Genomic DNA, 22,419 nt, shown 5'->3' with positions numbered 1-22,419 from the left:
CCCGGTTTCCACGCAAAGGGTCAGGGTTCGGGAAAACACTGGGAGCCGCAAATACTTTGTGACATCTAAAATGAAGATAACACTGTGTATATTGTTTTTACCTTTATGCTTTGTGTGAACAACTACAGTGTGTTGCTTATGAAATCCATGAAGTGCTACAGAGAAAATTACATTTGATTTATGTAATGAACACATTTTGAGCTCTTAAAGAAATATAACAAAGGAAAGCTGAACTACAATGATCCATGTAGCAAACACAAACTGTTATATCGCCTTTGGGCTTTTGGAGCCTTGACCTGACTTTTAAAAAAAGCGCGTTCATGCAAACATCGTCGGGTCTGCCGTGATATGTTTACAACGGGACTTCTGCTCCTGAACCTCTGCGCACAGCGTCTGCAGGTAAGGTAACTTTATTTATACCCAAAGGCAAGGTAAATTTGCTTTACAGAAAAATGACAGCATTTGACATCCCTTTAAAAACACACATACCTAGTAAATATATAAAACTCACTGTGACACATACTTTAATATTTCGAATCAAAAACAGTTCTTATTTAATTCAGTGACAGCAACGGGGACAAAGCTGTTTTTATAACGCTTTGTCCTGCATCTCGGAAATAGAAACCTCCGTCCTGAGGGAAGAAGCTGAAATTCACCCCTTAGAGGATGGGAACCATTTTTAAGGATTGATAAAGCCATCCTCTGTACCTGCTCAGAGTACAGGGAGGCTAAACAAGACTGTGGCTCACCTATCAGACGACTGGACCATCTCACTATCTGATTCAGAGAGTTTTTCTCTGTGACAGAGGTCTGACCGAACCATGCCACCAAACAAAAGGATAAAACAGACTCAATAAAAGAACGATAAAACAAAGTTAACATTTTTTGGTCAATGTGGAAATGAACAAGGTTCCTAAGGCAATAAAGGTGCTGGTGACCCTTTTTACAAACTGATTTGCAATTTTGATCAAAGTTCAGTTTTTCATTGATTATGGTCCCAAGATATTTATATGATTGCACTTGCTCTATTTTCTGACCTTTAATTAAAGTGACTGCGTACCCATTTTGTTGTTTCCTAAAATCAACAACCATGTCTTTTGTTTTAGATATGTTCAGCTGGAGATAAGACTCCTCCCACCACTGAACAAAGTCATCAATGACTGGGCCGTGGTTAGTTTCACCCTCTTTCAGTAAGCTGACAATAACAGAGTCATCTGCATATTTAATAATGACCCTGTTTTCATGTCTGCCCTGACACATGTTTGTATAGAGAGTGAATAATAAGGGCGATAGGACGCAGCCTTGAGGAGAACCTGTGGAGGAGAACACTGGGTCAGACAGAACCCCATTTATTCTCACTCTTTGTGACCTGTCAGTTAGAAAATCTAAAATCCAGCCCAGCAGGTTTTTCCTGATTTCAAACTCTTCTAAAAGTCTTTTAATTAAAATATGGGGCTGTGTTGTATTAAAAGCCGAAGAAAAATCAATGAAAAGAAGTCTTGCAAAAGTCCCTTTACTCTCTACATGTTTAAGAATCAGATTTAGTAAAGTCAAAAGTGCGTCCTCCACTCCTCTGTTGGGCCTGTATGCAAACTGCATTGGATCCAGCTGACCTTCAGTCTCTTCATAATCACATTTCTGATGATTTTTTCAAAGACTTTCATGACAACTGAAGTGAGGCAACAGGCCTGAAGTCGTTTAGATTTAGGGACAGGAACCACGACTGCTTCTTTGCAAAGAGAGGGCACATGTTGTGTTTGCAAGGATTTGTTAAAAATAACCTGAAATATAGGCCTGAGTTCATCAGCACAAGATTTAATTAGGCGGCCACTAATATTATCAGGACCTGGCTCTTGTGTACATTGACTGTATGAAAGGCCTTTTTAACATCGCTGAGTTCAATGATAAAGTGCTGAGTATCTCTCAGTTTCTGTTTCAGTTCCCAAATATCCTCGCTGAAATCAGAAGAACTAAAACGAGCATAAAACACGTTTAAAGCATTTGAAAATCTCTGTCTGAATTAAAACATCTAAAATGACCTGACTGCTGCTCTGGGGATTTTGAAACCCTGCTATGGTTTTCATACAAGTCCAGGCAGACCCAAAAGTTTTTGCAGCAAATTTGCTTTCAAGAAGGTTTTTGTCTGTTTTGCTTTCAAGATCTCGATTTTCATTTCCTTGGTAGCTGTCTGAAAATCAGTAACAGCCCCTCTTTAAAGGCCTGTCTCTTTTTCCTTAAACAGGATTTGACACTTTTAGTGACCCATGGCTTATTGTTAGCGTAAATTTTAACGTGCTTACGGGGTATAATCATGTCTTTACAAAATACTGCATAGGAGCTAGTAACATCCACCAAAGCATCGAGATCATCTCCACAAGACTGAAGACGGGGCTGTACGAAGTCACTTTATCTCTACAGGACTGTAAGCTGTCGTCTGTGAGGCGTGAGCGTGTTTGTTTGAACACAGTTCACGGTGGAGAACAGCTGCTGACATAATGTGGATCCAAGATCCATAACTGGCCTACCTGGGGCTGAAAGTCTCCATAAATGCAGGCGTTTCGGCGGCTACACCGGCTTCCACGAGTGTGACGCTTATTTTGAGAAAATAATAGAATATAAATGTATTTTTATATTTCAATATCACAATAATCTTCCAATGTAGAACTACAAGTTAAAAAAGAAGTAACATAAATCAAATCCACTTCAGCTAAATACTTCTCATTTATTTCCATCTTACATGCTGTGACTGCAGCCATTCCCACATCTCTGTGAATGGGACTCATGGACATGGATCAGTGGTTGTTGATCAATGGTCCTGAGAATCTGCATAATTAAGATGAAGGAACGGAGCTCCCAGCCCATCGTTCCTGCAGCTGCTTTCAGTCTTTATGCAAATGTCCTGTTTGTAAGACTGAAACCTGCAGCTGAGACTGAAGACGTCACCTGATGATGACGACACGTTTCTCCCACAAAACGCTGCGTCCAGATGAACAGAAGCAACAGACTCACTTTCCTGGATGATTGAGATGCATCAAGACTTCATTGTGTGTTACTTCTCATTCAGCACAGACACATTATTCCTGTTAGGTCATGTCAGCTGTCACTCAGTACAAGCACAACTGTGAACAACACAAACTTCTCTTCAATGTGTCACAGAAACACTAAGTGTGAGAGCCTGTATGACACACAGGACAGACTGTAAGCTCTGCTGGCTGCACAGCACTTTGTAGCAGTTTTCCAACATGTCCTCCACCCGTGATGTCAGTGGTGGGACCCCAGTCACAGCACTCAGCACCACCTCCTTTAAATGGATTTTATAGCAGTTCCTCCCGTTACTCGGTGCAACGCTTCTTAAATGTGTTTTTGCAGGATAAAACACAGCAGGTGGTGTAGAGAGGACGTCAGCTGACGGAGCAGAGGGAGGCAGACTGTGGATAAATGACAGAGTGAGAGGAGAGCAACCATGACAGAAGCACAGGTGTGGCAGATAGAAGTGGCTTTATAGACACTTATTGTCAGTCCTCGTGCATGCTGTGGAAATAAGTGTCTGTGTCATGAGGTGACATGTGAGCTTATCTTTGGTCAATAAAGCTGAACGACCAGTTTTCACTTTGCTTGTTACGCTTGTTTAGTGACGTCTGGGTTTCTGTGGAGCCCGAATTTTGATGAGTTCTGGTGAAATCATCTGAGATCATCTGAGCATCGGTGAAGAGTCAGCAGAGAAAGTGTGGGACAGAAGTTTGCTTTGGACACATGGACTGAAATCAAAAAGTAACAAACAGGATTTCCAATGGACAGTATGGAGAAGTGAAAGTACACAAAGGCTGTGCTGGAACACGTGTGTTACACTTTTTGACAGCTGAGAACAAAACACAATATTTTGCATCATCTCTGCAGTGTCTCTTCTTTCCTCTGCTGTTGTGCTTTTAGCTCCAAACTGTTTCAAATGGTTTGTCAGCAAGCTGACCTCTGACCTCTGCAGTACTAACTCCTGACCCGTACAAAGAGCGGGCGTTTCTGACCTTTGACCTGCAGCTGTATGTCTCTCAGTCTCAGTTCTTCTCTCCGTCACTGATGGAGCAGGTGTAGTTGCTGCTGACAGTCAGTCGTTTGTTTTCTCAGAGTGAGGCTGAAGTCTGAACTGTTCAGAGCATCAGGTCTCATCAACGTGCGCTGCTGTAACGCCGCTTTGTCCTCTGAGATCACCAGGTATGAAACCTGAGTGCTGACAGAGCAGCATGTTCCCCCTCATTCACCTCCACCACCACAGCCAAGGCATGCTGGGAAACTGAGGACACACAGACGGAGAACTGAAGTGTCTGCTGTGTGTTCATCTCAGAGTCCTCACAGGTGACACATTAGCTCCAGAACACCAAGCCAGGTGTTTGAAGCCTGACAGGGATTCTTCCCATCCAGAGGGAGGATTTAGCTGCACAACAATGAACATTAGTGTGTAGTTTAGAAACACAGACTGTGCCTGCACTGCATCTAGTGAAGAAAAGTGTTACTGCCAGAGAACCAGGCTCCTTTAAAGCAGCTGATATTAAGGTTGAAAAATCAACAATAAGCTGATGTAATCAACGTTTCACAAAATGGTCAGCAGCTAAAATCTGGAGCCGTTCTTTGCTGGTAATTAACAGTTTGTTCTTGTTAGCTAATTATGTCATTAAAGGTAGCAGCAGAAGCCTTGTGTTGAAAGCCCATTCACTCACACATTCACACAGTATGTGTGTGTCTGTGTTACACTGTGGACATCCCTTCTGTTGGAGCGCCATCTTGTGGCAGGTTTAAGAAATGTTCTTCTTGTAAATCCAAACTGATGCACCTCCATAGCAGACTGTGGAGGCTTTCAGTGACATGAAGACTTGATTTATACTGTCATATTCTCCTGTTACACAAAGCACAGCACGCTGAACATGGATGAACTGAAACTCCCAGCATCTGACTGAGGAAAAGCACAAATCATTCTCACACTGACTCCTGCTTGATTTTAGATTTGCTTTCAAATCCTCACACTTTCATATGAAGCACTAAATGGGCTCCAGACTGTTTATCTCAGCTTCCTGTCAAACACACTGCTGCTCACACCGAGGCTCAGTTTACTCCTCCAGCCTGGCTTAACCTGCTGTCTGTTAAAAACAGTCCCACACTCCTCTGTTTAATCCTTCTGATCAGACTCTTTGATTTTGTATTGTTTTTACCTGAAGTTGTGTTTTTGACATGGTTCTGTCTGTGAAATAAAGCTCACACACACACTGCTACAGTCCTTCATACACTTAGAAACGAAGCTGCTCCTTTCCTCAGTGCTGACACATAAAGAAGAGTTGGTTTTATATCCAACACGTCTCTGTTCCAGAAAACAGCTTCAGCAGCCTCTGAGTCTGAACTTGGAGTTGGTTATAAGCCACAGGCCTGTGTGCACAGCAATGAGGAAATATAATGCAGTAAGTGAAACATGGATGTGTGGAACAGATTATCCCAAAGGTTGATTCTGTTCATCTGGACGTTCTCAGTGAAACATTTGGTCTCTCGGTCAGGTGACTCCTTTAGTCTCAGCTGACTGCAGCTTTCCAAACCTTTGTCACTGGATCACTCACTTCATCTCCAACGTGTCCCTGACACAGACAGCTGGAGCCGTTACAGCAAAATCATTGATCATCGTTTTTAGAACATTAGCTGGTGTTGGTGGGCAGGCTAGCAGTGCTAATTGTTAGCACTAGTTCTGCTGCTCTCCCTTTGTCTCTGTTATTGTTGGTCTTTAGTGAACAATAGAAAGTGTCTTCATGAGACTGTTGCCTAATGTTCAAATGTAGATAACACCACCTGCACCAACCTGTTACACAGCACAACCCTCTGGTGTAGCTTTGGCTGGAGCACATATTGGCAGCTCCAGTGACATCACCACTCCATGGTGACATCATCTCTACAGACTGTGGCTGTTACATATCCTCACCTGGTAATAATAAGACTGTCCTCAGCTGCACACAGCTCCAAGATGAACAAACTGAAGTAAATACAAATTAGAGTTACGATAGATTGAAATCTTGTAATCAGAGCTAATTCTTAGTGAAACTCTCACAACATCATATCATGATCCTGGGTTAGTGTCTCGGTCTCAGATCACAACATCAGCACAGGCTTGGCTTGGGTGAGGTATTGAGTGGTTCTTGTCCATGACAGCTGCAGGTACAGTGCCATCAGCCATGCTGCACCACATGTCTGCCCAGGAACATTAGTGTGGCTGAGTCTCATGTAAACATTGTGCTAAAGTGGTGGGAAAGTGGCTGCAAGCTGGCTGCACTGTGTCCAATACTCTCAGTATGATATCCACAAACCTCTGAGTGTCACAGAGTGGGCCTGTGCTCAGCTCACTGTGCCCCATTCAATTCTACTTGCATAGTTTTACAAGTAAAATTAAAAGTTGCTCAATGATAAGTTATTGTAGTAACAACTAAGTCCATGGTCATTATTTGTTAATAGTAGCTTAAAGCTTCTGCACCAATCATGGAGCAGCAGGTTTAGAGCATGTGGATCTACAAAAGTAAGTCCCAGTAAGATGGGCTGAGCCTTACATACTAGAAGAAACATGTCATTCCCAGCAGATGAAGCGCCCTTTAAAGCAGGATCTCACTTTAAACCTAAAGAACTTGCTATGAGCATGCAGTGCATTCATGGTTATTATTCATACGATTGTGGGGAGCTAATAAAGTGCAACTATCACATTACATTTTATTATTAAATTGTTGTTAACAATCCCTTCACTTCTGCTTATCTAATTCATGGTTGCAGGATGGCTGACAGCTTCCATTAGGCAGGAGGTAATGTCCATTCTGGCCACAGTGCAACCCACAATGTGTAACTGACACTATTATATTGCATTATGTCACATTGTTACATCTTTTTAATAAATGATGACAGTCAGCTGAATTTGCTGCCCCCTTGGTGGAGGACATCAGGATCAGCAGCTCCATCACAAACACCACAGAAGAAGAACAACACTGGATCAGATTATCTGGACGTGTTTGACAGGGACAGTGTTCATGTTCATGGACATCAGGACAAAAACAGACGATGGAAACCTGCCAGATTTGAGCTAAACTGCTCGTTTCCATGTGTAGTCCCTGGGAGGTCACATGACCAACAAAGACACACAAGCTGTGTCCCAAAACGTCGGCTGCATCCTCCGGAGGCCGCATTTGAAGGCCGATGACGTCACAGCCAGGCGACGAAGGCTGTCCCGATTCCTCGACTCCTTCAAATGCGTCCTTCATTCCCCCGAGTTTGAAGGATGGGTCGGGTGTGTCCTTCGTGGCCCACCATATCCCAGAATTCATAGCGCGGCCCAGCCAAATTTCAGCTGCCAACAATGGCGGCCGCTACTAAGTTTTAAAATTTAACGAGGGAGCACTACTTACTTACAATGAATTCCTTACACTATATAATTTTCCCGTCAGTGTTGGGGAATTCTCAATGGTGCTTGGTGCCATACCCTCAGGGACTTTAATGTTATATAAAAACACTGACAGCTCAATATCTGCCTCAGTCACTCTCCCTGATCCAGCTGAGTCAGCAGTGGGAAAAATCTGCTTTTCACAGGAACTTGGTAACAGCAATAAGAGAATACGTAGTTTATTCCAAGAAGATATCATGTCTCTCCCATATATAGAATATCTTACTGGAACCGACATGTTCCAGATATCACCTGGAAGACAGTCTGGATGATCCCATAAATATCTAATTGTGAACAAGGTGAAGGAAATCTCATATAAAATTCTTCATAAATGTGACCCAGCCAGTCACTATATGGTAACATTTAAAAGAGACATAAATACTAATTGAACTTTCTGTGGGGATCATCCAGAAACTGTGGCACATCTCTTTTGGTTCCTCTACACAGAGATTCTGGAAGAATTTAGCAGTTTTGTTATTGTCCATATTTTAAGGGAGTTTTCTTTACGATGGGAAAATGTTTTATTCTGTTTCTTTAAGTTCCCCAGGAAGAATGATAAATGTTTTTTTATAAAAAATTTGTTAATACTTTTAGCTATTTTATATCCATGAATGTAAGTTTATTAATAAAACACCATATTTCTGCCTTTTTATAAGGATATGAATTGTACATACAATCAATTTCAGACTCAACCAACAAAAAGCCTCTCAGAACAATATTTATATGTTGAATTTTTTCGCCTACTCATATCATATTTTTTTTTACTCCTGGTTCTGTATGTTCATGTTCTGTTCTTTTGTAAACTTCATCTGTTTGTATGTTGTATACTCATTGTGTTTCAATAAAGTTCGATTTAAAAAAAGGTACGTTCTAAACGAAGCTTCAGACGTCACTGATCACGTGACTCTGGCCAAACGAATCAAGCCTCGACACGGTGCTTCTGAAGCAGCGCGTTGATCTTTCTGACACACGCACCGGAGCGTCAGCTTCAAGCGGACCATCACTACGTCTCACATCTAAAGGTGTCAAGGTAACTTTGAACTGAGTTCAGTCAATCTGGAGTTTTTCCAAGTTTTCTGTTGCTCTCTGTGAGAGAAGAGCGTTAAAGGCGGGGCTCTCCAGAGTCCAGCAAAACAGGAAACCACAGCTGGGTGTGTGTAAGTGTGCAAACCAATAGAATGCATCGTGGTGGGGGGGCATCACGGGCAAGAAAAAAATAAAATAATCGGTCGTACCCATGCTTCCCCGACGTCATGCCAGCGCATATTGGGAAATTCGTAGGCACCGATCGGTTTTCTATCAGCCATTTGCTGGGAGTAAGGGCGCCCTCCGTTTGCGAGGTGCGCCTGCTGCTGGCGGCACAGGGAGGAGAGGGCGGGGCGGCGGGGAGTCTCTGGCTGGCTGGAGCGGCATCTAATAACCAACTCGCAAAACAAAATAAAAACAACAAACAGATATTATGATACAGACTTATAATCTGCACCCATGTTTTTTCTAAATTCTATAAAGTGAGCGCGAGAGCCCTCGGTGCGCCTGCGCGCTGCTGAAGTCAAAGTAAACTTTATTGTCATCTCCGCTACAGACAGTCCAGCATATAGAGAGACGAGACGACGAGGCTGCAGTTACAGCGGTGCAAGTAAACAAACAACAAATATAAGAAGAGTAAGAAAATAAATCTACACTTTAGGACTCGGGGTAAAGGATCAATAACAATTTAAATTATAATTTACAGTTTGATGATTTAAAGTCTCACACAACCCGTCAAAAGGGGCGGGGCCGGCTGCTTCCAAGTAGAGCACATTTCATTTATAATGATGTAAATCCAAGCCCATCATGGATTCACGATCTGAATCCTGGGTTGTGTGAAATCCCAGAAATCAACCTTAGACAAAGTGAATCTGTGAACTAAGGTGTAGGTCTGTTAGGTTAATTGTGCTGATCCTCGGGTTGGGGGATTTGTGTTTGTACTGGAGCGCAAAATTCAAACCAATGGAAGATGGACAACAAAAGTTCAAAGCCATCAGGTGCTCAGGGCCCTGTTTCAGGAAGCCGGTTTAGTGGAAAAACTGAGTAAGTATACCCTGAGTTAACGAAAACTCTGGGTTTTCGGTTTTACAAAGCGAGTTCAGCTGAAGCCTGAGTGAGTCACTATGACGACACACGCCGTGAAGCTAACCTGCCCCCTAGCAGGTTTACTACAACTAACCCTGACTGTCTCCGCCCCTTTGTCGGAAACCTGACAGTAGGAAGTGTCGGACATGGCGTGTCCCTTCCTTGAAGAGCCAGTAGATCGTGAAGCCCAAATTCTCCGCAGAGCTCTCCGCCGGGAGAGAGTGATTAGAGTGCGTTCGGACATTTTATCATTTCCTGATGATTTTCTGTGTGAACGTTACCGTTTTTCAGCACAATCTATAAGTTATTTGGATAACATCCTCAGGCCATATATTACGCATGTGACACATCGCGGACATGCTCTCAGTTCTGTACATATTATTTGTATCGCACTTCGTTTTTTTGCAAACGGGAGCTTTCTGTATAATATTGGTGACGCTGAGCACGTTTCCAAGGCTACCGTCTGTCGGGCAGTCAGGAATGTTACAGTTGCACTGAAACGTCTCCTGTACTCGTCTGTGGTGTTCCCCGGTCATAGACCCACAAGATTTATCAAAGAGGGATGCCACAAAATTGCAGGTAGCAGGATGAACAAAACTTAATTCATGATGTGGTGATACTTGGACTACTACTTAAATTTTACATTTATTTTCACGGTTCCCAGGCGTGATTGGCTGTATAGATGGCACTCACATTCCAATCATTGCTCCTTCAGTAAATGAAGGAGACTATGTGAACAGGAAGTCTTTCCACAGCATTAATGTACAGGTACATAGTTCCCTGTAGCATTTCAAACTAACAAATTATTTCATTATAGTAATGGATGCTAATTTGTGTTCTCTGCACTGTGAAGATCATATGTGATGCTGCCAACATTATCACAAATGTGGAAGCCAAGTGGCCAGGCTCTGTCCATGACTCACAAATATTCCGTGAATGTACACTGAGCACAAAATTTGGACATGGTGAGTTGAGAATACTTTAAAATATATAAAGACCAATTGCTTCAGGGACATTTGAACTGAAGTGTATCCTTCTGTCTTAGGAGAGTTCACTGGCTACTTGCTTGGTGATAGGGGGTATCCATGTTTACCCTATTTGCCTACCCCTTACTCTGACCCTGAACCGGGCCCACAGCAGCGATATAATCTGGCTAATTGCAGGACAAGAGCCAGAATTGAAATGACTATCGGAATGCTTAAGGCCCGGTTCCAGTGCCTGCAAAGACTCAGGGTCACCCCAGAAAGGGCATGTGACATTATTGTGGCATGTGTGATTCTTCACAACATTGCCACAATTAGAGGAGAACACTGTCCTTCTGAACCAAACAGCAGTGATCCAAACCATGAACATCCTGACCCTCCCACGGACATACAAGATGGAAGCGCAGTCAGAGACACCATATGTCACAATCATTTCTTTTGACCCATCACCTCAACATGTTGAAAGAAGAATAAACAGATTTTTTGTTCAACTGGCTTTATTGGTCGCCTGTATTTCCTGTACACAAAGTATTAAAAGATGTAAACCTCATAAAGTGTCTCTGTTGCTTCCTCCTCTGTAACAGCTGTCAATGTTTCTTCATTATTTTCCTGTAGTAAAGAAATAAACAACATTGCTGTTCTACTGTAAACTCATATAATCTGTGGAGTATTACTCACAACTGCATGTTGGTCTGGCTCAACAGGAGGCTGCACCAGATGCAGTACACCACCACCATCAACTGTTAGAATATGAGGTTTATACAGGTCACTTATAACTTACAAGGGACCAAATGGCAATTAACAAACATACCAATCACCTTACACTTCATTGTCATTATGCTCTCAAAGACAACCAAGACTGAGGGAAGGCAAAATCAGTAGGAAAATAACTTCACTACAAAATAATCCATTATGGTAAGGAGTTTATCAGATGAATGAGTGGCACTGCAAAGGTGACTGTGAAGAAAGGATGTATGCACATCATGTATTGTTTTGGATTTACCCCTTATGTAGGCACTTGTGTCTTGCGGGGTTATTGACTCAGAGGATGTCCCCGCAGAGATGCCTTCGGCCACAGGGCGCCCACTGTTTTGGCTGAGGGCAACTGCTCAGCCTCTGTGAGTGGTGGTGGTGGAGGACCCCCACCTGTTTTTCGGGCCTCCGCTTTTTTTCTGTTGGCTATAACGGGCCACATTTGAGCATACAGAGTAAGCAAATATGTACTTGTAATGTGCTCAGATAATTTCAATAAGTGCTTACAGGAAGGAAATTAATGTAGCCTCTAACTGCAATTGATTTACATGGGACAAACAGACCAAGCACTATGGCTCATAATACAATTACACCTTACCTGTTTGGACTATATTTCTATATTTCATTTTTACTTGCTGCCAGGCACGTTTGGGGCCTGTTGGGTTGCACCTGCGCTCACATCACATCACAAAATAAAATGTATAAAATAACAAATAAAATAACATATGATAAAATAACGTGTTAAATGGGTGGAAATCCCTAGATCAATGTTTATATTAACACTCACGCATTGACTCTGTCGGCTATGTTTTGCCATGCATGCTCCCTTTCTTTTGCAGCTGAAGCTGTGTTACTTTTTTCCGCGGAATTTGCATGTTATCGGCATATGCTGCCATCAGAATTTCGGCCTCAAGCGCTGTGAAATACATTGACCGCGCCTTCTTTCCCTCCGTCTCCATGGTGACTCGCTTAATCTGTGCTCCGCTTATCAGGGCTTTATGTATCCTCGTCCGCGCGCTTCACTTGGGGTTAAAGCAACTCCGCGTTGACTGAACTAATTGTTATCAGCCTTTCTGAAACCGAATATTCCGAGTTGGACAGTTCGGGATTACTCAACCGTGAGTGTCGTTTTTCACTCTGAGTTTTCTAAACCGGCTTCCTGAAACAGGGCCCAGGTTAGAAAAAAGAGAAAAGATGCAGGTAAGCAGACGTGTGATTGGATAATGGCAGGTCATCCTGAACCAATCAGACTAAACTCCAAACAATACATTATGTTACAGATTTTAATATTAATTAGTCATTGTTACTTGTTGATTTGTCCTTTTCTCATTGTGTGACGAATTATGACGACTGTTTGGTAGCTGTTATTGTCTCTCTCTCTCTCTTCATGTGTGTTTCTCTGGTGAAACAATAGTTTTGTGTTAATGTTAGGGCTGCACGATTTTGCATAAAATGAGAATCACGATTTTTTGGCTTAGAATTGAGATCATGATTCTCTCATAACAATAAATAAACATAAAACAACAAATGTCTCACGTTTTGTTGTTGCAGCAAAATGTTGTCCTGCTTGAAATTCCGTCTCCACCGTTGCTCGACGCTGCGTGTACAGAGCAGGTAGTGCAACAATAGAAAAATAGTTGCGGGACAGCACTGTGTAGCGTTTGTCTAGGGTGGTATAAGGCTCCGCCCTTGTCATTTGTTGAGCAGGAAGAGTGAGCGCTTGTTTTCATGCAGAGTACGTCCCGGATCAAAATGTGAAGTTTTACAAATCACCACTTCTTTAGTGAATATCATTTCAGTCTCAGACAATCTCGTTTCTCTTACAGAGGTTGAATGCACCTTCTGCGGATGGCGGTACCACACAGTGTGCGTGGACTTCCCCTGCACAGAAGGCAACTACAAATGCTGTGAATGCTAAATAAACAGAAACAAATGATCCCTGTTGTCTTTGCTTGATGATTGGTTTGAGTCTTGACAATCCACATTGCTGGCGTTGCATCTTTCAATGCCAGCAATGGCAGGTATCAGTGCTCAAACTGTTGGGTCTAAACTCAGACCCCGCTGTATCCAAGACTTATTCCCATGAAAGAAAAGCAAGGCAACAATGTTCGATCGATTTCTTGCGCAAGGGAGGCCTCTCATCTGTGACCAGCACTTCGAAATGACCACAATGGTGGCCTCCTCTCGCTGCCTTTTATTGACAAACTTCAAACAATAGTTTACAAAACACCTCCCCCTGCAACCCCCCTTTGGTTACAAAGACAAGGACTGTATGTAAATGTATACACTGTGTGTGTGTGTGTTATGTGAGAGTGTGTGTGTGTGTGTGTGTGTGTGTGTGTGTGTGTGTGTGTGTGTGTGTGTGTGTGTGTGTGTGTGTGTGTGTGTCCTCCTGCTGACCACAAGGGTCATAAACCCAGGAAGTTTACATCAGAAGAAACAGATCTTTCAGATAGGATGTATCTACAATAAAACCTCCCCCAGCACAGAGTGGCTGGAGAGGTGGTCAGGATCAAAGGAATGGCTTTGATCCTACTGCTTAAACTAAGACTATACAAATTTAAGAAAGGAGAGAAGCACAGAATGTTAAAAGAGCAATATTGCAAGAAGTTCTTGTGAAACCTGAGGATGAAACTACAGCTCAATCCACTGCAACTACTCTAGAACAACACCGTAGAAAAGCATTAGAAAAAGCAAGAATGTTAGCAGAAAGAAGAGCCAGAGAAGAGCGTGAGAGAGCAGAGGCAGAGGTGGAGGAGAGATTAAAGGCATATTAGGAGCAGCATTGAGTCCATTACAGACTAGGCAAGGTAGGAAACAGAAAGTAAAGTTAGTGAACACAAACGTTACAACTACATATCCATCCCTGACACAACACAACACAAAAAAAAAAAAAAACCATATGGTGTTTCTGTAACAGAGTGTGAAGATGAAGAAAGTTTTTCTCCTGATCAATTCGGCGAGTGTGAGAGTGTCTGACGTCATGGTGTGTGTGAAAGGTATCCAGCTGGGGCAGACGTGATTCTGCAGGTCACCTGCCCAGTGGACGAAAAGAAATAAAATAGTTGTGTGGATGAATGATGGCATGAAGAGTGTTTGGTGTTTCTCAGTCTGAAACAGCTGTAATGCTATTTTCTGTTTTTCAGTTAAAGAAAAAAACAGAGAGAGATGTGTGTTGTTTTAAGCAGTGATGAGAATAATGAAAGTGTGATGAGAGAGGAACACAAAAACATACAGAAAATGCATTAACCATACTAACCCTACATGCATATACACATACAATGATACTAATGAGACCAGACAGCATCTTAAGCATGAGATTCTGTTTGTCATCTTGTCCAAGTCACTAGTAAGATGAAAGTGATACATAGACTAGTGGACTGAATATTATAGGAGGACAGATGGTTGCATCATAGAGGAGAAAACAGAATGCTGATGAGAGGTCTTAAATGAGTGAGCTGAGTGAGCTGATTGTGAGTTTCTGGTGTGTGAAGAAGTTTTACCATGGCACACATTTAGTTACATGAGAACTAAAACTTATTATGTGCTAAGACAACAGGGTTATGCTGTATGTTGTGTGTATGGCTGATTGGATGAATGTTTGAGATTAAACTGGCTGTTGATTTGTCTTTTGTTACTAAGTTGAACCTGCCAATTGGGTTGTTACGATTTATCCCCCTGGCATGAAGAACACGTGTCATGACTTAAACAAGGCCTATCTTTCTTTTATTTTGTTACTTTCATGGTGCACTGAAAGTTTTGTTTGATGATCTCTGTTTGAGAAGATCTGCACGATTAGAATCGAAGCGTCGTCGAGAAAACTGTTGCAAAGTGAGCTTCTCCAAAATTAAAATGGGCTCTTATTTGGGACAATTAGGAAACAAGTTCCTGTCCAAAAGAATTCAACGAGGAAATCCAGTCTAAATTATTTTTCTTTTTGAAATGACGTTGTTTTGCTGAGCGTGGAAACGAATGCGACGATAATTTCCACAATTAGCAAAAGAAGGAATCACTGAGTGAATGAGTAAGAATTTTAAAATAAATGGGGAACTGACTGACTGACTTAACACCATTGTGTGAAGTCAACCCCCACCTGACAAAGGTGTGGATGTATCTCTGTGTGTGTCTCTGTTGCAGGAGAAGGAGACCACAGGATTCCTCCTGTGGGTCACATGACTATGTGAACTCTGAAAATTTAACCTTTTTAGTTTAAATTCTCTGTCTGTGAATTTACCATGTGTGTGTGTTATTCACTAACTTGTGTTGCTCACAGACATTACTGTGAGAAAGTGTATACACCTGCGCAGCGCTAACATTTACATTTCTTTTTACAGCCGATGGTTGATCATGTGATTTGTAAAGGATTCAGCACAGACAGACGAGTGACGATTGAACAGATGTGCAGTGGTTACAGAATAGTTACATGGAGCTCATTATCTGACCACACTGTTGGGCTCATGGTGAGTGACAAACTTAAGGGAAGTCACTGATTACAATGTGGAATGACGTTGAGATGTTAAATAATTTGGAACAAATTATGGGAAAAGTAGGAGTTTAATGAGTTTAGAATAAACCTGCAATGATACTTGTCTCTGTGATGCTAAATACTTTATTACTCTTATGATCTACAGTTGGTTGCAAATGTGAAGTTGTTTTAAATTTAAGACTTTGTCTTCTGTGATACAGGAGCTGGGAGCTAAACAAGCTGAACATTTAAGTGCTGACTAATGTTTTTACACAGGGTTACAGCGAGTGAAGCTGCTCCAAGGGACAAACCCTGGAGATTGTTTTAGGGAGACTGTGCAACATTCTTGTACATGTCTCATTGGGGAGTTGACACATGGCGAAAGCCGTGTGGCGAGAGGAGTGTCATTTTTTCAATTTGTAGATGTCGTGAGGTGCCATGACGAGAAGGAGTGACTGAGAGGATCGCCCATAAGATGGAAGCTGAGGGAGCGTGCCAAGCTCCAAAAAGTGACAGCGCAGAGGAGGTCCAGCGATGGACTTGTGGTTCTGTGAACAGCACAAATGCCAGGTGACTGTAAAATAACTAACAGCACAAGTGAAGCCAGTAGCTTACTATCCTAAAAGATTAGCTCTAGTTGCTCGTGCTTTACCTCCATGCGTGAGATCAGTATGTGCAGCAGCTTAAGCTGTACAATGTTTCAGGAAATAGTTTATTTCACCTTTTGACATTGTTAGTTCCACACAAGGTAGATGTTTACTACTGCAGACTAAACTTACATTTCTGTCACCTACAAGACACTTGTCTTTAATGTTACTGTTACTCTCACAACCACACATATTACCATAAAGTGGTGCACAATTCTGAATCTGTCAAACCCTTTTTGCCAACGGAGGAGGGCACTTCTCATGAGTGTAGAGAGCGCGAGGAGAAGAAGTGTAAGCTGAGGGATGACTTAATAGATGTGCCACTTGTTGAGGGAAAGGTTTGGTTTGTTGATGATTTGAGTTTTACAATAGCAGAGGGACAGACTAGAACAGGTTTTACTGTAGCAGACAGTGAGAGAGAGTTATCTGTGTAGGACAACTAGCATGTTTCATATTTGCTTGAGCTAGCTTTAACGGAAGCGTGTAAAGCTGTAGAGAGACAATATACACTGATAGGCAGTATGCATTTGCTACTGTACATTTCTTTGTAGTGCAGTGAGTGAGACGAGGTGAGATAACTTCAACAGGGAAACCTGCAGAACACACCAAACTCTTGCAAAATCTGCTGGAGGCAGTGTTATTAACCAGTAGAATTGCCGTTTGTAAATGTGCAGCACACATGTGAGGGAGAGATTCAGTTGCATTAGGGAAAGTTTTTGCAGATAAGATCACAAGAGAAGCAGCTGTAGTTAAACATGGTGTTAACCTTTTATCAGTACAACATCAGCAGACATGCAGGCCCACTCACCTACAGCAGGAAAACAGTTGTGACTTACAGAGGGAGCAAGCTTGCAGGATGATTTTTTATCTGTGTGATAAACCAGTACTACCTAATAATTTGTATAAGACTGCTGCTATTTTGAGCCATTGGCTATACCATGTCTCAAACAGGAGGGAGATGAGCAGTCGTTATACTCACTCTAGGATTATTAAATACTTTTAAACAATAGTTTACAAAACACCTCCCCCTGCAACCCCCCTTTGGTTACAAAGACAAGGACTGTATGTAAATGTATACACTGGGTGTGTGTGTGTGTGTGTGTGTGTGTGTGTGTGTGTGTGTGTGTGTGTGTGTGTGTGTGTGTGTGTCAGTCAGACCTCCTGCTGACCAAAGGGTCATAAACCCAGGAAGCTTACATCAAAAGAAACAGATCTTTCAGATAGGATGTATCTACAATAAAACCTCCCCCAGCACAGAGTGGCTGGAGAGGTGGTCAGGATCAAAGGAATGGCTTTGATCCTACTGCTTAAACTAAGACTATACAAATTTAAGAAACACAATGGCAACATTCAACAATTAGACTTAACAACCTTCTTGAAAGCAAATTTGCTGCAAAAACTTTTGGGTCTGCCTGGACTTGTATGAAAACCATAGCAGGGTTTCAAAATCCCCAGAGCAGCAGTCAGGTCATTTTAGATGTTTTAATTCAGACAGAGATTTTCAAATGCTTTAAACATGTTTTATGCTCGTTTTAGTTCTTCTGATTTCAGCGAGGATATTTGGGAACTGAAACAGAAACTGAGAGATACTCAGCACTTTATCATTGAACTCAGCGATGTTAAAAAGGCCTTTCATACAGTCAATGTGAACAAGAGCCAGGTCCTGATAATATTAGTGGCCGCCTAATTAAATCTTGTGCTGATGAACTCAGGCCTATATTTCAGGTTATTTTTAACAAATCCTTGCAAACACAACATGTGCCCTCTCTTTGCAAAGAAGCAGTCGTGGTTCCTGTCCCTAAATCTAAACGACTTCAGGCCTGTTGCCTCACTTCAGTTGTCATGAAAGTCTTTGAAAAAATCATCAGAAATGTGATTATGAAGAGACTGAAGGTCAGCTGGATCCAATGCAGTTTGCATACAGGCCCAACAGAGGAGTGGAGGACGCACTTTTGACTTTAATAAATCTGATTCTTAAACATGTAGAGAGTAAAGGGACTTTTGCAAGACTTCTTCTCATTGATTTTTCTTCGGCTTTTAATACAACACAGCCCCATATTTTAATTAAAAGACTTTTAGAAGAGTTTGAAATCAGGAAAAACCTGCTGGGCTGGATTTTAGATTTTCTAACTGACAGGTCACAAAGAGTGAGAATAAATGGGGTTCTGTCTGACCCAGTGTTCTCCTCCACAGGTTCTCCTCAAGGCTGCGTCCTATCGCCCTTATTATTCACTCTCTGTACAAACATGTGTCAGGGCAGACATGAAAACAGGGTCATTATTAAATATGCAGATGACTCTGTTATTGTCAGCTTACTGAAAGAGGGTGAAACTAACCACGGCCCAGTCATTGATGACTTTGTTCAGTGGTGGGAGGAGTCTTATCTCCAGCTGAACATATCTAAAACAAAAGACATGGTTGTTGATTTTAGGAAACAACAAAATGGGCACGGAGTCACTTTAATTAAAGGTCAGAAAATAGAGCAAGTACAATCATATAAATATCTTGGGACCATAATCAATGAAAAACTGAACTTTGATCAAAATTGCAAATCAGTTTGTAAAAAGGGTCACCAGCACCTTTATTGCCTTAGGAACCTTGTTCATTTCCACATTGACCAAAAAATGTTAACTTTGTTTTATCGTTCTTTTATCGAGTCTGTTTTATCCTTTTGTTTGGTGGCATGGTTCGGTCAGACCTCTGTCACAGAGAAAAACTCTCTGAATCAGATAGTGAGATGGTCCAGTCGTCTGATAGGTGAGCCACAGTCTTGTTTAGCCTCCCTGTACTCTGAGCAGGTACAGAGGATGGCTTTATCAATCCTTAAAAATGGTTCCCATCCTCTAAGGGGTGAATTTCAGCTTCTTCCCTCAGGACGGAGGTTTCTATTTCCGAGATGCAGGACAAAGCGTTATAAAAATAGCTTTGTCCCCGTTGCTGTCACTGAATTAAATAAGAACTGTTTTTGATTCGAAATATTAAAGTATGTGTCACAGTGAGCTTTATATATTTACTAGGTATGTGTGTTTTTAAAGGGATGTCAAATGCTGTCATTTTCCTGTAAAGCAAATTTACCTTGCCTTTGGGTATAAATAAAGTTACCTTACCTGCAGACGCTGTGCGCAGAGGTTCAGGAGCAGAAGTCCCGTTGTAAACATATCACGGCAGACCCGACGATGTTTGCATGAACGCGCTTTTTTTAAAAGTCAGGTCAAGGCTCCAAAAGCCCAAAGGCGATATAACAGTTTGTGTTTGCTACATGGATCATTGTAGTTCAGCTTTCCTTTGTTATATTTCTTTAAGAGCTCAAAATGTGTTCATTACATAAATCAAATGTAATTTTCTCTGTAGCACTTCATGGATTTCATAAGCAACACACTGTAGTTGTTCACACAAAGCATAAAGGTAAAAACAATATACACAGTGTTATCTTCATTTTAGATGTCACAAAGTATTTGCGGCTCCCAGTGTTTTCCCGAACCCTGACCCTTTGCGTGGAAACCGGGTCCAAAAGGCTCTTTGGGTGTTAAAGGTTGCTGACCCCTGCACTAGGCCCAACTGACACATATATTTGATTCCAAATACAAAAAATAATGTGTAACCTGCTGGAAGAATGTAGGAGGTTGAGACAGGATCTCAACACTTGGTGTCTGCAACAAAAGACAACAATATGTGGGCCGATCGTGGCTCAAGAGTTGGCAGCTCGTCTTGTAATCGGAAGGTTGCCGGTTCGAGCCCCGGCTTGGACAGTCTCGGTCGTTGTGTCCTTGGGCAAAAAAGCACTTTGGGGTCCTTAGGGACGAGTAAAGCGCTCTACAAATACAGGCCATGTAATGGCAGAAACATTCTCTAGTGTAAATCCTGACTAGTTCATTAACTACAGATCAGTTTCAGTGAACATTATTCACAGAGGGATCTGAGTTCCTTATACCAGACTCTACAGAAACTGTAACACTGTGCAGCTCTGCGACTCAACAATATGACAACAATGTAACACACACTAGAATCATCAAATAAAGCCCCACTAACCACTAGAACTAGAACTAACTAACTAGCACTGGACACTTGCATATTAGAGATTTCTACCACCATAGGAGGCGAGATATCATCCTTGAACCAGAGCATCCAGCCCTCAATTTCGGACATAAAAAGCGACGTGGCCAGGCATGATAACACTTTGACTGAACTGCAGGACTGTGCCTCGAACCACTCTGACACCATCGCCACTCTCCAGGCCACTGTGGAGCGTTTGTCTGCGGAGGTAAAGAAGTTAGATGAGAGATGTGGAGCTCTTGAGGCACTCCAGGAGGAATCATTTAAGAACTGCAGGAATACCAGAAGGCACAGAGGGACCCAAGATGACTGAGTTAATTATGTAACCATAATTAAATGGTTACATCATCTTTAAAGTCCCCAGAGATCAGGAAAAGGGCCTGAGGGTGCTGTGTTTGGAGTCTGCTGGTTACAGTGTGCAGGACCTCACAAGCTGCTGCAGCGTTAGCAGAGGGCGGGACATACACAGCTATCATAATCACGTGTGTAAACTCTCGTGGTAGATAGTACGGTCTCATGCTAACCGCTAGCAGCTCAATGTCCTTACAGCATAGCGTCTCTTTGATAGAGAAATGCCCAGAGTTACACCATCTATCGTTCACAAACACAGCCAGACCCCCTCCTCCCTTCTTACCACTCTCCGCTGTTCTGTCATAAGAGGCTCAGCAGCTAAAGCAGCACACCTGGGTCTCCCAGCCTATTAAAAGCAGCCCTTTGCTTCACCTGCTTCACTAAACATTATTATTTTAAGCAGAGTGGTGTGATTTATGTAGGCATTGCTGTGTGACAGGATGACTTTTCTTGCACACCCACCAAATGAGGGCGCACATGCTTCCACGCCCACTGGTGACTGCACACATCCTTTCAAGGAAGCATTTCATTCATCCCTAACAAATGGAACAAAACACTGTGCAGCGTGTTCAGGTTTGAACGTGGCCCTGGCCTCTCTCTGCATCCACCTGGCACATGCAACACACATCCACTCCCTGCTGAGCTGCTTGTATTTGATGTGTTGAAGTTTTGGTAAAGTTTGAATAAATTCCACTTTATTTATAGGAACATTTCATCTGTGGACTCCTGCTTCCCCTCTCCTTGAGCCAGTTTGTGACGGGAACATGACATAAGAAAAGTAATTTATCCCTTTTTGATTCTGTGTATCTGGCGCTCATCCAGTGAGTTCACACTTGGCAGAAACAGACTGAATTTGTCTGGAGAACTTTGGCTTCAGCCAAGTTAGATAAACACACTGTGTCTCTGTCAAAACAGCAGTGTAGTTGTGGCACCCCTGTGAGGGAATGACCACATGAATATTATTTTGTGTAAAACACTCATGTAACGGGACATTTTTCATTGCTATATGTATTTATTTTCAGTTTCTTTAAGAGGATAGAAAATCCATGTAACAGGGATTCATTTTATGTTAGAAAGCAGTGAGGGCGGAACTTTGGTGCTTGCTCCGGGGTTTCGGGGTGCAGTAAGTGGAGCCCACCTTCCGCTGCTTCCTCAGACACGTTCTGGAGGAAAGCAGAGACGCATCGTGTCTTCCTTACTCTGCTCTTCACCTGCTTTTACAGGTCGGTACACGGTGCTCGCACCGAAAATGTTGTTTATTGTCACCATGGTTACCCACGTTAATGTGAATGGGAGAGTTAAGGCGGTCCGCCAAAGTTATTTATATGTAAACACGGGAGAAAACCAGAGGAGTGTCCCGCGCGACCGCACCGCGAGCCCGCTCGTTAGGTGGAGCGCTCGTGAAGCAGAGTCAGTGCGCTCCTATGCTCTGTGCAAACGTGTTGTAATGCTCCAATCAAATCAGTTCTGTGAGATGTGAATGTTAATAGTTCTGTTAAAGTGACTGAGTAGATTAGCTAGTGTAACACAAGCACTCTGAGCAACTCTGTGTAGCTAACAGAGGCATTCATGGGTTGATTCAACAAGCTGTGTTTCATGATGCAC

General features: G+C 42.3%; 2 protein-coding genes across 2 annotated transcripts in view; one reads left to right on the top strand and one right to left on the bottom strand.

Moving 5' to 3' along the window:
- The window catches only part of LOC146672589 (NACHT, LRR and PYD domains-containing protein 12-like), a 236,742-nt gene that overhangs the window by 110,063 nt on the left and 104,260 nt on the right, over positions 1-22,419 (bottom strand). The window lies entirely within an intron of this gene.
- Positions 1-22,419, top strand: part of LOC146672593 (uncharacterized) — a 348,538-nt gene that overhangs the window by 299,563 nt on the left and 26,556 nt on the right. The gene's annotated exons all lie outside the window — the stretch shown is intronic.

Source organism: Rhamphochromis longiceps, linkage group LG3 (genome assembly GCF_057381845.1).
Source record: "Rhamphochromis longiceps isolate RC_006_pf linkage group LG3, R_longiceps_female_GT1.1, whole genome shotgun sequence".
In the NCBI taxonomy this organism is placed as follows: Eukaryota; Metazoa; Chordata; class Actinopteri; order Cichliformes; family Cichlidae; genus Rhamphochromis; species Rhamphochromis longiceps.
Note: the sequence above shows the minus strand (reverse complement) of the source record. Positions and strands in the feature narration are given on the sequence as shown.